The following is a 15368-nucleotide window of genomic DNA, read 5'->3' as shown; positions in this document are numbered from 1 at the left end:
CGTGGACCTCTCAGGGCTTGCCACGTGGCACACGCTTATTTGTCCGCCTTGGACCTATTATGTCATGACACGTGGCATACTCCATGCCTAATGGAGAAGTCGGCCACCCAGGCCCAACTTCCGAGGGAAGCCCAATCAGCCCAAGGTTAACCTAAACCTAGATTGGCACGTTTCCTGAGGTTATAAATACCTCCCTTAATCCTCATTAAGGGAGATTACGCAGATTACACACATTAAACTCTCTCACCTAGAGAGACCCAATCACTTTAATTTCCGCATTAATTACTCCTTAATCAAGTACTAACTTGACCGTCGGAGGCGGATCTCCAATCAACCGGAGCATCCGTTTGTTTTGCAGGTACAGGCGTCCGGCTCCAGTCTCGGAATTGTAACTCTCCCGCAGGACATCAGAAAACCCCGAAACATTTTGGCGCCGTCTGTGGGGAGAGTACTTATGAGATGGCATCCACGTTTGTACCGGCTTCTGAAGAGAGACGTCCCCTGGACGACCCTCTAGTTCAGTCGTACCACGATACTGAGAATGAATTTGAAGTTGAAGCTCACACAGCTTCAGACGGGACCCTAAGGGCCCGACGTACCCGTCATACCGAAAGGAGGGAACGGGAACATCTTCAAACTGGAAGCGAGCCAGCAGGCGCACTGCCTGTTCGGCAGCAGCCGACTGATGGGTCTTCTCCCATCACAAGGAACGAACTCATGACCTTCATGAGGGACTTCAAGGGAGAAATTCAAGAGTTGATCAACAAGAAGCCGCCTGCTCTGGACAAGGAGCAGTCGGCTAAGAAACCCTCCACTTCACGGAAGAGGAAGCCAGTTCAAGGGCGAGAGGCGACCCCTCATCCTAAATCTAGGAAGTGGGAGCCACCTGCCCTTGATTTCACAAAATACCGTTTTCCTACTCCAGGAAATAGGAAACCTGTTCGTCCTATTCAGGCGGACGGGTCGAGGAAAACATACACAGACGCTCGGCTACTGCTAGAACAGAAGAAGAGTGACCGATTGTCAGAGTCGGCCTCTACTTCAAACTTCCAAGACAGTCTGCGAAATACCTCGATGAGGCATACTCAGTCGTATCATGAGAGTCGGTCAGGTGGCACCTCCCGTCAGTCCGGCTTTCATAGCGACCAGGCGGTACCAAACTTACCGTTTGTACCGCAACAACAGTATTTTTTACAGCCACCTCCGTTTGCTGGACATGCAGCAAAAAATTTCCAACCTATGGACTGGCAGCTACGGTTGCTTAGACTTGGTGAACAGCCGTCGGCCTTCTCCAAGGAAATTACTGAAGCCGCTCAGCCGGCTAAAGTTAAAAATGTATTAGTAGGCGCCTATGACGGCACTACTAACCCAGAAGACCATCTGATGGCATTCACCAACCTGATGTACCTTCAAGGGTTGGATGATCCCACTTGGTGCAAGTGTTTCCCAGCGACTCTCAAAGGAATCGCACAACAATGGTTCGGCAACCTGCCGACTGGTTGTGTAAAAAACTTCAAGACGCTTGCTTACTTATTCACCTCCAACTTCGCCATGAACATCCCTGCGAAGAAGACGACCCTTGATTTAGGAACAATTCAGCAGGGCGAGAATGAGGGGCTTTGTTGTTACATCAGGAGGTTTAACCTGATGAGAATACAGATTCAAGGGTTACCGGATGAAGTAGCCTATACTGACTTTTTCAGAGGTCTCAAAGACGGGTCGACCTTCAAATTTGATTTTGTCCGAAATAGGGTGGCGACTCTTCAAGAGGCCTTGATTGAAGCAGAAGCTTATATACAGGCGACTAATCTTTGTAGTACGGTAAAACAGTCAGACGTTTGAAGGTCCGACAAAAGAGAAGGACGACAGAAACAGTCGTCAAACAAAGACGAGAAGAGAAAAGAGGTCTGGGCGGCAGATTCCTCTAAACAGCCGGCCCAGAAAAAGAAAAAAGAATTCAAACCATACTCCCCAAAGTATGCGTTTAACAAGGATAGCCAATTTATCCTAAAGGAAATCAAGGGACGGATCTCAATTGAGAAGCCGGTCCCCATGAAGGGTTCTGCAAACAACCGGAACCAAGAAAAATTCTGTGATTATCATGAAGATGTTGGTCATCACACCAATCAATGCATCAGTCTCATGCGGTATCTGGACCGCCTGGCTGAGCAAGGTGATCTTGACACTTATGTCAAGAAATCTACGAGGAACACTTCCTCGAAAAAGCAGTCGGCCAAAAAGAATCAACAGGCTGACAACTCCGATAAGAATGATGCAGTCGTCTACACCATTGCAGGCGGCTTCTCAGGAGGCGACCCCACTATTAGGGGCAACAAAGACAATATCAGACGATTAGATGTAAATTCCGTTCACCAAGAACGGCCCTCCAAATATTCATTTCCTGAGATTGTCATCACTGAAGAAGATCTAGGAGGGGTAAGAGGGCCGCATGACGACCCTATCGTTATTGAATGTAAAGTGGCCAACCAGAGAGTTGGCCGAATCCTCATAGATACCGGAAGCTCCTCAGATCTCATCAGTAGAAAATGTCTGTCGAAACTAAAATATCAGACTGATTGCATACATCCGGCATCCCACCCTTTAGTAGGGTTTGGAGGAGGAGTCGTCCACCCAGTGGGACGAGTGGATTTACCCATCCGCCTGGGCGAAAAAGGGGAAGGACGACACATGGTAGTCCGGTTCTTGGTAGTAGAAGAACTCTCGGCCTACAACATGATTCTGGGACGACCAACCCTGAATAATTCCAAGGTTGTTATAATCCCATCTCTTATGTTGCTCAAGTTTGAGAGGGATAATGGAACAGTCGGGTCCCTAAGGGGAGATCAGAGGATGGCCTGTGAGTGCTATCTCTCGGATGTCAAGCCCACTGTTATGGCCACTGGGTCGAGCGGTGGAAAAATAGACCTTGACAATGTCAAGGAGAGTGCGCCTGTTCAAGAAGCAGGCGGCAAGAAGAGAAAGGCATCCCAGACAGGGGCCGCAAGAAAAGACAGAAAATAGCAATCATTGGCAGAGGAGCGGTCGGATGAATTCCGCCCTCAGCCAGCTGGTGAGCATACGGACCTGATCTTAGATGACTCGCGTCCTGACAGAACAATCAAGGTTGGGACGACTGCTCTAAGGGACCTGGGTGACGACTTTTACAAATTATTGACAGAATACAAGGACATCTTTGCATTCGAAGTCCATGAAATGCAAGGCATTAGTCCTGATCTGGCGGTACATAAACTGGCCGTGGATCCGAAAAAGAAGCCGGTACGGCAGAAGAAGCGGAACCATGGCAAAGAAAGAAGTCAGGCGGCAGCCGCCGAAGTTAAAAAATTACTTGATGCAGGGTTCATTCGGCAATGTTACTTCCCAGACTGGGTTGCAAATGTGGTGCTTGTTAAAAAGCCCAATGGCACCTGGCGAATGTGTGTAGACTACACAGACTTAAACAAGGCGTGCCCCAAAGACAGTTACCCTCTGCCTAAAATTGATAACCTGGTCGACTCAACAGCCGGGCCATGCTTTGATGAGCTTTATGGACGCCTACTCTGGTTTCCTTCAAATTCCTTTATGGGAGAAAGATCAGGAGAAGACGGCCTTCGTCACTGATCAGGGGTTATACTGTTACACGGTCATGCCGTTTGGTCTTAAGAATGCCCCGGCCACTTTCCAGCGAATGATAAACACTGTGTTCTTTGATCAGATTGGGAGAAATGTCGAGGCATATATTGATGATATGATTGTCAAGTCTAAACTTCAGAAAGATCATCTGTCGGACCTCCGAGAAACTTTCGCCACACTCAGGCGGCACCATGTCATGCTCAATCCCAAGAAATGTGTCTTTGGAGTTGAGTCTGGGAAATTTCTCGGATTCCTTATCAATCAAAGAGGAATAGAGGCGAACCCTGAGAAGGTGCAGGCGGTCATCGACATGCAGTCGCCTCGTACCATCCGAGAGGTTCAGAAGTTAACAGGTTGTCTGGCGGCCTTGGGAAGATTTCTAAGCCGATCAGGCGACAAATGCCTATACTTTTTCCAGGCAATTAAGAAAAAGGCGAGGTTTGAATGGGGGCCGGATGCTGAGGCGGCCTTCCAGAAATTGAAAGTTCACTTGCATTCCTTGCCGAGGCTGGTCAGCCCTTTGCCCAAAGAAGTACTCTACATGTACCTGGCCGTCTCTGATCATGCGTTAAGCGCTGTTCTCCTTGCTGAAAGAGACGGAGAAATTTGGAGAAATGCCGAGTTCAGGTATCCCTTAGTGGAGAAATTTGGTCTTGCACTCTTCATGGCTGTTAAAAAATTAAAGCCCTACTTTTTGGCACATGCAGTCGTCGTGAATACAGAACAACCTATCAAGCGGCCACTGACCATCATGGAGTCGTCAGGCCGAATGATCAAATGGGCCATAGAAATACAGAGCCTCGGAGCTACTTTCGAGCCTAGAAAAGCAGTGAAGGGGCAAGCCTTTGCTGACTTTATTGTTGAGATGACTCGTCCTCCTGACTCTCAAGTTACAGACCAAGTCTGGAAGGTATATGTGGATGGAAGCTCTACTTCAAATGGTTGTGGAGCAGGAGACATATGTCAGTCGCCAGAGGGCGACAGGTACGAGTATGCTTTACGCTTCAGTTTTCAGGCCTCAAACAATGAGGCAGAATATGAAGCTTTACTAGCCGGAATCCGCATGTGCAAGGCGGCAGGAGCAAAATAGACGCATGTTCCGATTCACAATTGATAGTGAGTCAGTACAATGGCGAATACGAAGCAACCCATCCGGCCATGATCAAGTATTTACAGGCGGTCCGATAAGCAGTCGGCTCCCTTGAGGATTTCCATCTGATCTAAGTGCCGAGATCAGAAAACAACCAGGCGGATGCACTTTCAAAATTAGCATCATCCGCCTCCTGTGATACTCCTCGAACTGATTTTTGGGAAGTAATGGAGAGGAGAAGCATTGAGGAAGAACCTATTGGAATCTTAGATAGAAGCTCAACCTGGATGGATCCAATCAGGGCATATCTGACAAATGGTACCCTGCCGGATGATCATCAACAGGCGGCAGCACTGAAAAAACGAGCAACCAGTTTTGAAATAATAAAGGGAGAACTTCACAAAAGGGGGTACCTTCAACCCTTCTTAAAGTGTGTTACTCCAGAAAAGGGGCGAGAGATACTGGACGATCTTCACTCTGGTTACTGTGCTTCCCATATAGGCGGTAGGACGCTTGCTCAACGGGCAAGGCGGCAGGGCTACTTTTGGCCTACTTTAGAAGCAGATGCAATGGAGATGGTGAAAAAATGTGACAAGTGCCAAAGGTTTGGCAAGCTAATTCACCGTCCGGCTACTGACCTCACTACCATTCATAGCCCACTACCGTTTGCTAAGTGGGGCATGGATATTCTGGGTCCATATACGCCTGCTACAGGCGGAAGGAGGTACATACTTGTTGTCGTCGACTACTTCACTAAATGGGTAGAGGCGGAGGCTGTAAAGGGAATCAAGACGAAGGATGTAATTTCATTCATCTTGAAAAATGTCATCACTCGGTTCGGGGTTCCCATGTCTATGGTTTTTGATAATGGTCCCCAATTTAAGACGCCTGTTCTCAAAAGCTGGTTGGGTGACTAAGGAATTGCACACTACTTTGCATCTGTCGGCCGTCCACAAGCAAACGGCCAGGTAGAAGCCTTTAATAAAATCATCTCATACGGTCTCAAGAAAAAGATTGAACGAGCAGGCGGCCTATGGGCGGATGAATTACCACATGTTCTCTGGGCCATTAGGACGACTGAAAAAAGGGGCGACTGGAGAAACTCCATTCCTCCTAACTTATGGTGCGGAAGCTGTTCTTCCAATAGAACACTACGAGCCGACTCTTCGAGTAATGCTATATGACGAAGAGGCAAACTGGGAAGCCATGCGCCTGACATTAGACTCACTTCCTGAAAGGAGGGGCAATGCTGTCTTGCGCCATGAAATTTACCGCCTGAGAATGACTAGATCATACAACAAAAAAGTACACAGGCGTCCACTCAAAGTGGGGGACTTTGTACTTAGAAAAATGGAAGCAGTTGGAAGGGCTAATGAGTCTGGCAAACTAACTCCCAACTGGGAAGGACCCTACCGAATCTGTGAAGAGGTCAGGGACGGTACTACCGTCTGGAAACACCAGACGGCCAACCGTTGCCTCGAACTTGGAATGCAGATAATCTTAAGAAATATTTCTTTTGAATGATATAAATAGTCAAGGGCTACTTAATAAAAGTTTGCATACTTAATATTCAATTTTGTACTAAGAGGGGCACGCCTACTAACAAACCGTCGGCTACTCTCCATTGAGTATTTTACTCTATCTTCAGAGGGGCATGCCGTCTGTACCTTTACAGTCGGCTACTCTCCATTGAGTATTTTACTCTATCTTCAGAGGGGCATGCCGCCTGTACCTTTACAGTCGGCTACTCTCCATTGAATATTTTACTCTATCACCATAGGGGCATGCCGTCTTGATATATAGTCGGCTACTCTCCATAGAAGAGGGCCGACTGGTTCCAAAGCACACAGCCACCCCCCTTATGCTTAGCTAAAAATGATCAGGGCCTAGCCGACCCTGTGCCTAAACATGAGGCTACCCTCCTCTTACTTAGCACCTACGTTCACCAAGAATTAACCAATTCCACAAGCCGAATGATCAGTCCAGGTGCCAAGCCAACTGATCCAATCTTTAAACTAATACGACCTGTCCCAACATCATAGCAGGCGTCCGGCGGCATCCCTCCGGATGAAATTTGTCGTAGAGAGCAGCTCCCTTTTGGGTGGAACATTGCTATATAAACTAATTACACGGCACCTATACGACTGTCCCCAAGGGCAACCACGTAGCCGTTTTTGAGACAAGGATAACTCTATCACTAACCAAACCAGTGGTAGAAGTTGGCATCTGAGTCAGATGACCGCCTGTATTACTTGGGATAAATGCAGGGGGTACCTCTTGAGTTAATAGCAAACAAACATTGGCGAATCAAAAGGTTCAGCCGGCCTCCGCCGCTTGGTACCTTTACTACTCAAGCAGGAGTGACGGCGACTGAGTAACACCAAAGTTAACTCATAGTCACTCTCTCAAACTTAGTATGGAGCCTAAAAGGTATGAGTCGTCCGCCTGTTTTTAGCAAACAGGGGCTCTCAACCACTACTCCTGCTAGGTTAACAACCTATGAGTTAAAAGCCAACAAACATTGGCGAATAAAGAGGAACAACCGGTACCCACCGCTTGATACCTCTACTACTCAGTTACTTGGCGACTAGGTAACAATCATGTTTACTTGGTCACTCCTTAAAAATTAAGTATGAAACTAAAAAGGTGTTCATACAGCACCTGTTCACACTAGATTAAATATGGCGGGAAACAGTCGGCCTAGACGGCCTAAAGTCTCTAGCCTAAAAGAATGACAAGTAGGAAACAACTTTCCTACTTGGTTAATTTTACAAATGACAAGACCGCCTGCCTAAAGGGGATCCAGTCTTTAAAATGGTTCGAATACCGATTGGATAAATGGCCAACTGATCGTCTAGCCTGGAAACAGACAACCAGTCGTCCAGGGGCATAGGCGGCGTGACTAACTATCCGTACCTGTCTGCAACTATCGGCCATGTAAAACAGTCGGTATAATGTACAATTGGATATCAGAATATTCAATACTTAAACAAATTTGAAGCAAAACAAAAATATTCATTAAAAAGAAGCCGGTCATTAAAGACCGGCAAAATATTCAGAGCCCCGGACCCCTGGCCGGGTAAATACAAACAAACGGCATGCAGGCCGGGGAAAGAAGACATAAAGCTTATGAAGGGGGCAGATCTTCAATATTAGCAGCTGCCGCCTGGTCAACACTCTTTTTGCTGGACTCGGCTTCAGCTGCTTCCTTCTGTGATGTATTACCCCCAAGCGGCACAAGCGCCACCACCGGCTGCTCCTCCTCCTCCAGTGCCTCTTCCTCAGCAGCCGCCAGGATCTCTTGATTATATCTATCAGAACACTAACGGTACGTTTTTTCCCAAGGGGCAAAGTTGGCATTGGGGAAGAGGCGGCCCCAAGTCATGCGCTGGATTTGAGCAGAGTCTTCCATCATCTCCCGGACCAGTTCTTCCTTTTCTTGCTCGGCCTTTTCCGAGAGCTCCTGAGTAAGACTCTTCTCCTGGGTCACCAGGCGTACCTTTACGCTCGCCAAGGATTTCTCCAAGGTTTCGTATGAGGACATCTTTTGGCAAAGAGGTCTCAGCTCGGCCTTGAGGTTGTTGATGGTCGCCTCCAGCTCGCTATTCCTCTTCTGGGCCGCCTCTAACTGAGCCCGGATAGCGGCAGTAGCCTGCGCCTGATAATAAAGAATATCAATGGTCAGAACTTCATTTTGGGCAATTTGAAACATTGCCTTATCACAGTCAGAGGCGGCCATAGCTTTTGCAGCCTTTACCTCTTTGTTCTTCCGGTCAAGCGGCTTGCGAAGGCCGTTCACTCGGAGCAGGGCCTAAGTAAAAAGGGGAACAGGCGTCAGTTTCCAAACAAAAAAGAAAACAGGCGTCGTGGAATTCAAATACTAAAAAATACGCTAAGTATACCTCAGCAAGGACCCCTGCAATCCCGTCTAGGTCAAGGGTGCCGACACCCCTGACCGCCTCCCTTTCAGCTGGAGGAACGGCCTTGATCATAGACTTGGCCACCTCGACCAAGTCAGGCTCCTGAGGGCCGGCTGCATCAAGCATAAACAAACGGATTAGACCTAGTAAAGAAGGGAGCAAGTCTAAAATTTACAAGGATAATTTCATACTTCTAGGTAGCCCAGCTGGAGTTTTAGAAGAAGTGGCCGGCTGTTTCTCAGCCGCCGCATGTTTCCTGGCAGAACCAGGAGAGCTCGCAACAGTCGTCCTCCGGGCCTTGGGGTCCGGCTGTTGGGAAGAAGAAGCTCTTGGAGCGCCCGTCTAAAAAAGAAGAAAAGAAACAGTATATGCATAAACACAACTCCAAAAAGAGGGTGAAAGGTTCGAAGCCCACCAAGGGTGCCCCCTTGTTGGGGGAGTCGGTTGAAGACTGTTGCATGATGGAGGCTCGCAACATGGCCGCCGCAGTCTTGGAGGCGGTAATTTTGTTCATGGCGTCCGCTGCAAAAACAAATAGCAAAGTTAATAAAAGTCATAACAAGAAATGCATGGAACAACAGAGTATTCGACAGGCCGGCTACCTCTTGAGCACGGACAGCTGAGGCCACAGGCGGCCAAAAAGTACTCGTCGTAGAGCCATTTGAAGCTCGGGACGCAGTGCAGGGGTACTTGCTCTCGTACCCCTGAAGTAGAGTTCACCTTCGACTCTACTTTGAAGAGTCCTTTGTCTAGGATCTCTTTCTTAGCCTTGGGGGGAACAGGCGGCATGCTGCGGCCGCCTGCAAGAAGGGGCGGATTCCTATTCCACCTATTGAAGCGCTTGTTCAGCTTTGTGTCTGAACTCTCAATGATAAGGAAGGTGCTCCGCCAGTCCTTCCATTTGTTTGCTTTACCTCTCGTCATGAGGTAGCCCCTGTGGCTCGTCAATTGATACCAGCCGGTACCGCCTGCCTTAGGGGTCCGGCTGAGGTAGTTCATGTGGGCGAAAGCCTCGAAGTTCGGCTCCACCCCGTGCAGTTCGCACCCGGCCACATAGCCGAGTACGTTGACCCAGGAGTTCGGGGCTAACTGCCATAACCCCAACTCATACCCATCCAAGATCCGCTGAACAGCCGGATGTAGTGGGAAGCGCAGTCCAACCTTGATGGCCGCCTCGTAGCAGCCAAAGCAGGCGCCATCATAACTGGTACCAGCCGGCCAGACGACTGTGTCTTCTGGATCTTGCACGAACACTAAAAAGTCGGGGCCCATTGTGTGGTTTGCGATAAAGCTCTCCACTTTCTCTTGCATGGCTGTGATCCGGCCCCGAGGTACCGTGCAGTAGTAGGGGGTATTTTTCTCTCGGTGAGAGGCGGATGGCTCCGCCCAATCGTCCCCCTTCTCAACTGCGTGAGAAAGCCTCGCCTCTTGTAGACGACTGTTTTTCTCTTCTGTGTCCAGAGAAGCATGGCTAGAAGAGCTAGACTCGGAATCGTCCTCTGACGAGTCCGAAGAGGACGACTCCTCCCCTCTCCCGGAGGGGCCCGCCTCCTCTCCTTTAAAAGGAGCAGGAGAGAATGTAGAATTGTCAACTGTAAAATGGGAAGGGGTCACTTTGACTCCTCCCTCAGAACTGCCGGCTTTCAAGCCGCTTTGTTTCACTTCCACATCTGGCGCCTGGTTAGATGTTTCACTAATCGGCACCCTGTGGGAGGAGCCGTCTGAGTTTGAGATCCTGGCAGTATTTTTTGTTCTGGCCATCATGCTCTGCATAGACACAGATACAGACGGACTTTGTATAAAGGGCAAAGATGGGTCCAGAAAAGGGCAGGCGGCACTCCTAGTCCTAGATTCAGCCGTCCCCGGTGACCGGCTGATCACTAACCTAGGTCGTGTCGTGTGCTTCCGTGGTGCCATTTCAAAAAAGAATAAAGTAAAGAGAAAATTAAGAGTAAGAGAACCGACGGTTACCTGAACAAGTGACGATTGATGAAGTTCTGAAAATCCTTTGAAGTCGGCTTGTCAGAGCAGGCGGTAGGCAGAAAGGGTCCAAAATGTCAGAGCAAGTTCAGGGGTCCGAATGTTCTCTCACAAAGTTTTCAAGTATGAAAATGACCGAAGTCAACACTCCTTTATATAGGCGAAGTGAGAAGGCAAAGGGTCACTTCCAGAATTCAAAATTTTGGCGGGAGAATCTCTCGGCCTCTCGCCGAGTGACACCTGTAGCAGGTCGTCGCCTGTTACAGGGCGATACCTGTCACAGGTAACACGTGACCAGTCACGTGCCACCTGTGAGGGGCAAAGGATTAGGGGATTTTGCTCCCACCAATCGGAATGCGCCACGTGGGCCAATCAGGTCCTGCCAAGTGTTCCCCAGTTGGACCTCTTAGGGCTTGCCACGTGGCACACGCTTATTCGTCCGCCTTGTACCTATTATGTCATGACACGTGGCATACTCCATGCCTAATGGAGAAGTCGGCCACCCAGGCCCAACTTCCGAGGGAAGCCCAATCAGCCCAAGGTTAACCTAAACCTAGATTGGCACGTTTCCTGAGGTTATAAATACCTCCCTTAATCCTCATTAAGGGAGATTACGCAGATTACACACATTAAACTCTCTCACCTAGAGAGACCCAATCACTTTAATTTCCGCATTAATTACTCCTTAATCAAGTACTAACTTGACCGTCGGAGGCGGATCTCCAATCATCCGGAGCATCCGTTTGTTTTGCAGGTATAGGCGTCCGGTTCCAGTCTCGGAATTGTAACTCTCCCGCAGGACATCAGAAAACCCCGAAACAATAGTTTTTGGAATTCCATGCAATCTAACAATCTTTTTGAAGTATAATTCCGCCACTTTCATAGCATCATCCACTTTGTGACAAGGAACAAAGTGAGCCATCTTAGAAAACCTATCCACAACAACCATAATAGAGTCTTTCCCCCGTTGTGTTCTCGGCAATCCCACAATAAAATCCATAGAAATATCTTCCCAAGGTGAATTTGGAACAGGTAAAGGAGTATACAAGCCTTGATGAAAAGTAGCCTTCGCTTTTTGACAAGTTGCACACCTAGAAATAACTAGTTGCACATCCGTGAGCATCTTAGGCCAATAGAAGTGTTCTTGTAACATACTCAAGGTCTTTGTAATGCCAAAGTGACCAGCAATTCCTCCCCCATGAGCTTCTCTAACAACTAGCTCTCTAATAGAACACGTAGGAAGACAAAGTCGATTTCCCTTGAAAAGAAAACCATCTTGCAGCAAATAAGAACCCACGACTCCATTAGAACACTCTTCAATCAATGTAGCAAAATCATCATCACTTTTATAGTATTCTTTGATCAATTCAAAACCAAGTAGCTTGCTATTTAGAATTCCAATCAAAGTGTATCTTCTAGATAATGCATTAGCCACAACATTCGATTTCCCTTCTTTGTACCTTGAAGAAAAATTAAATGATTGTAAAAATTCAACCCACGTAGCATGTCTAGGATTGAGCTTTTGTTGTCCATGTATGTACTTCAATGCTTCATGATCAGAATGCAACACAAAGTGATTAGGTCGGAGATAATGACTCCAATGATCTAAAGCTCTAACAATGGCATAGAACTCTTTATCATAAGTAGAATAGTTCAATCGAGCTCCACTTAATTTCTCACTGAAATATGCAATAGGCCTCTTCTTTTGGAGTAAAACTGCTCTAATTCCAACTCCACTAGCATCGGTTTCAACTTCAAAAGGACTTGAGAAATCTGGTAACACAAGTATAGGTGCTTCACATAGCTTCTTTTTAACCAACTCAAACGCACTTTAAGCTTCTTTAGTCCATTCGAATTTACCCTTGTCCTTCTTCAAACATTCGGTCATAGGCGCCACAATACTTGAGAAATTCTTGACAAATCTTCTATAGAACGAAGCTAGACCATGAAAAGACCTTACTTCACTCATATTAGTAGGAATAGGCCAAGTTTTAATAGCCTCTACTTTCGAATGATCAACTGAAACTCCATCTTTTGATACAACATAACCAAGAAAAGTAACACTAGGCACTATGAAGTAGCATTTTTCAAGCTTAGCATAGAGTTTCTTCTCTCTTAACACTTCAAACACACTTGTTAGATGATTTAGATGATCATGCAAATTTTTAGAGTATATCAGAATATCATCTAAATAAACAACAACAAACTTGCCAAGGAAAGGTTTAAGTACCTCATTCATCAACCTCATGAAAGTGCTAGGTGCATTAGTGAGTCCAAACGGCATCACCAACCATTCATACAACCCTAACTTAGTCTTGAATGCTATCTTCCACTCATCTCCTTCTCTCATGCGAATTTGATGATAACCACTCATAAGATCAATCTTAGAAAACAACTTTGAACCATGTAGTTCATCAAGTAGATCATCTAACCTTGGAATAGGAAATCGGCATTTGATAGTGATGTTATTCACACTCCTACTATCAATACACATGCGCCAACTCCCATCTTTCTTTGGGACAAGTAAAGTAGGCACGGCACAAGGACTCATACTTTCCCTCACGTATCCTCTAGCCATAAGCTCTTCAATTTGCCTTTGCATCTCCTTTGTTTCTTCCGGATTACTTCTATAGGCTGCCTTATTAGGTAATGGTGCTCTCGGAATCAAGTCAATTTGATGCTCTATCCCACGAATAGGAGGTAGTCCCAAAGGTAATTCCTTAGGAAAGACATCCTTGAATTCTTCTAAAACAGATTCCAATTCGTGAAACCTTTTACAAAGGGCTTAGTGTACGTCCCTTTCTTCCCCTTTATCTGTTTTTCAACTTTCAAAGCTACCTTGCAAACATAATCAAAGGACCAATATTGTTGCAATTCAACTTTTTCAGCAATATTATCATTCAACCCCAAAATAAATCTAGCAATCTTATGCTCAACAATCTCTTCTAAGCCACATAGCATGCATAACTTTTCAAATTCACCAATATAATTCTCAACAGTCATAGAATTTTGTTTAAAAAGTTGCATCTTAAGATAAACATCTTGAATATAATTACTAGGTACGAACCTTTTTTCATGTGCTTCTTGAGTTGTTCCCAAGTTGAGATTCTTGCACGCCCCTCCTTATGCCTCTTCTTCTTCAGATTATCGTACCAAAGACTAGCATAACCGGTCAGTTTTAATTCATCCAATTGCATCTTTTCCTTTCATCATACTCCTTGTAATCAAAGAGTGACTCGGCCCTTCTAATCCACTCAAAGTATTTTTCAGGTTCATTCATACTCCCATTGAATTCGGGAAGATCTAATCTAAGGTTCCTATCATCATCCTTTGGTCTATCTCTTCTCCTAGGCCTTGGTGATTCATCACTTGAGGAATAATTATTTCGTGGCCTCCTTGGGTTCCTCCTTGGTTGTTCTTCCTCACTTGAACCAGAATTAGGGTTAGAATTCCCTTTCCTTGAAGAATCTCCAGCAAGAGTATCAAGCCTTTTTAATATCTCATCCATCCTTGCTGCCAACTCGTCAATTCGCCTATCTCTTCTAAGATTTTGAGCCTGTTCTAAGGTTAATCCCCTTGGAACTTGTGGAACATCTTCGTCACTCATGATTCCTACACAAACCAAGTCAGTTTATGCAAAAATCTTGATTAAATGATCGAACCTTGAAGGAAAACTAGGCATCACAAGAACCGGACTCCCAACCGCAAATCAGTGCACAAACACCAAACGTTTGAGGCTGTGTAGAGCGCGTTACTCAACTAAAAATTATGACATTTTATATGGTGATAGCTGGACGTTTTTAGAGTTCAATTCGAAAAGAATCACGTAAAACTTTCCAGCCAATTGTTCCCAGTTTAATTTTTACCGAATTTGCGCAAACCTGCTCTGATACCAAAGATGATGTGAATTATTGATCCGAAAATCAACAAAACACAAGGGATATGTTTAAGTCTAATTCTATACAGGAAATCCACCAAGAATTAAACAAAAACTAAGATTAATCAATTAAGAATCTACCTAATTAATCAATCAAAACGAATGTTTTAACTAAAACAAGCAAAACAGCAATTGATCGCAATCAACAAAAACTCAAGTATGCAACTTAAGAAATAAATCTGAATATTAATCTCTCTATGTTTATTCATGTGTTTTACAGCCCTATTTATAAGACTTAGTTTACCTAGGAAGATTAGGACAAGTTCCTAATTCAATCCTAATTAAACTAGAATTCTAACTTGCTTGAAGAGCAAGCACCTTGGCGCACAAGCATACACCAAACTCCTTGGAGAACAAGCACACGCCTAAACTGATTTATTTTGATAGCTAACTGATTTTTAAAGCAACTAAATAAATAAATAAAAATTAAAGAACTAAATAAAGATTAAAGATCCTAATGCTTGAACCAAGAAAAAACCTTTCAAGTGAAAGGTAAAAACTTGTAAGCAAAATCTAAGTAAAAAAAATTCAAGAAAGTTCAAGAAAGTGAACTAGACTCCAAGAAAAACCACTAAGCAAACCGTGGCTTTGCTTTGATATCCAAGAAAGTGTCCATGCAATGCTTGGCTTGAATCAATGTTTAGGGATAAACTATCTTGATGCATGATAAGAAAATCTTCGAAGTTCTCCATTCTTAGACTTGCATCATTGCATGTCCTCGATTTTTCTTTTTCGGGAAGAATTAGACTCAGTAGAAGATTCCTTCTTTTGAGGCTCAGGATTTTGAGGCTCAGGATTTTGAGTTTCGGGG

Source organism: Chenopodium quinoa, unplaced genomic scaffold, assembly GCF_001683475.1.
Source record: "Chenopodium quinoa cultivar QQ74 unplaced genomic scaffold, ASM168347v1, whole genome shotgun sequence".
Classification (NCBI taxonomy): Eukaryota; Viridiplantae; Streptophyta; class Magnoliopsida; order Caryophyllales; family Amaranthaceae; genus Chenopodium; species Chenopodium quinoa.
This window is presented reverse-complemented; position numbering follows the sequence as displayed.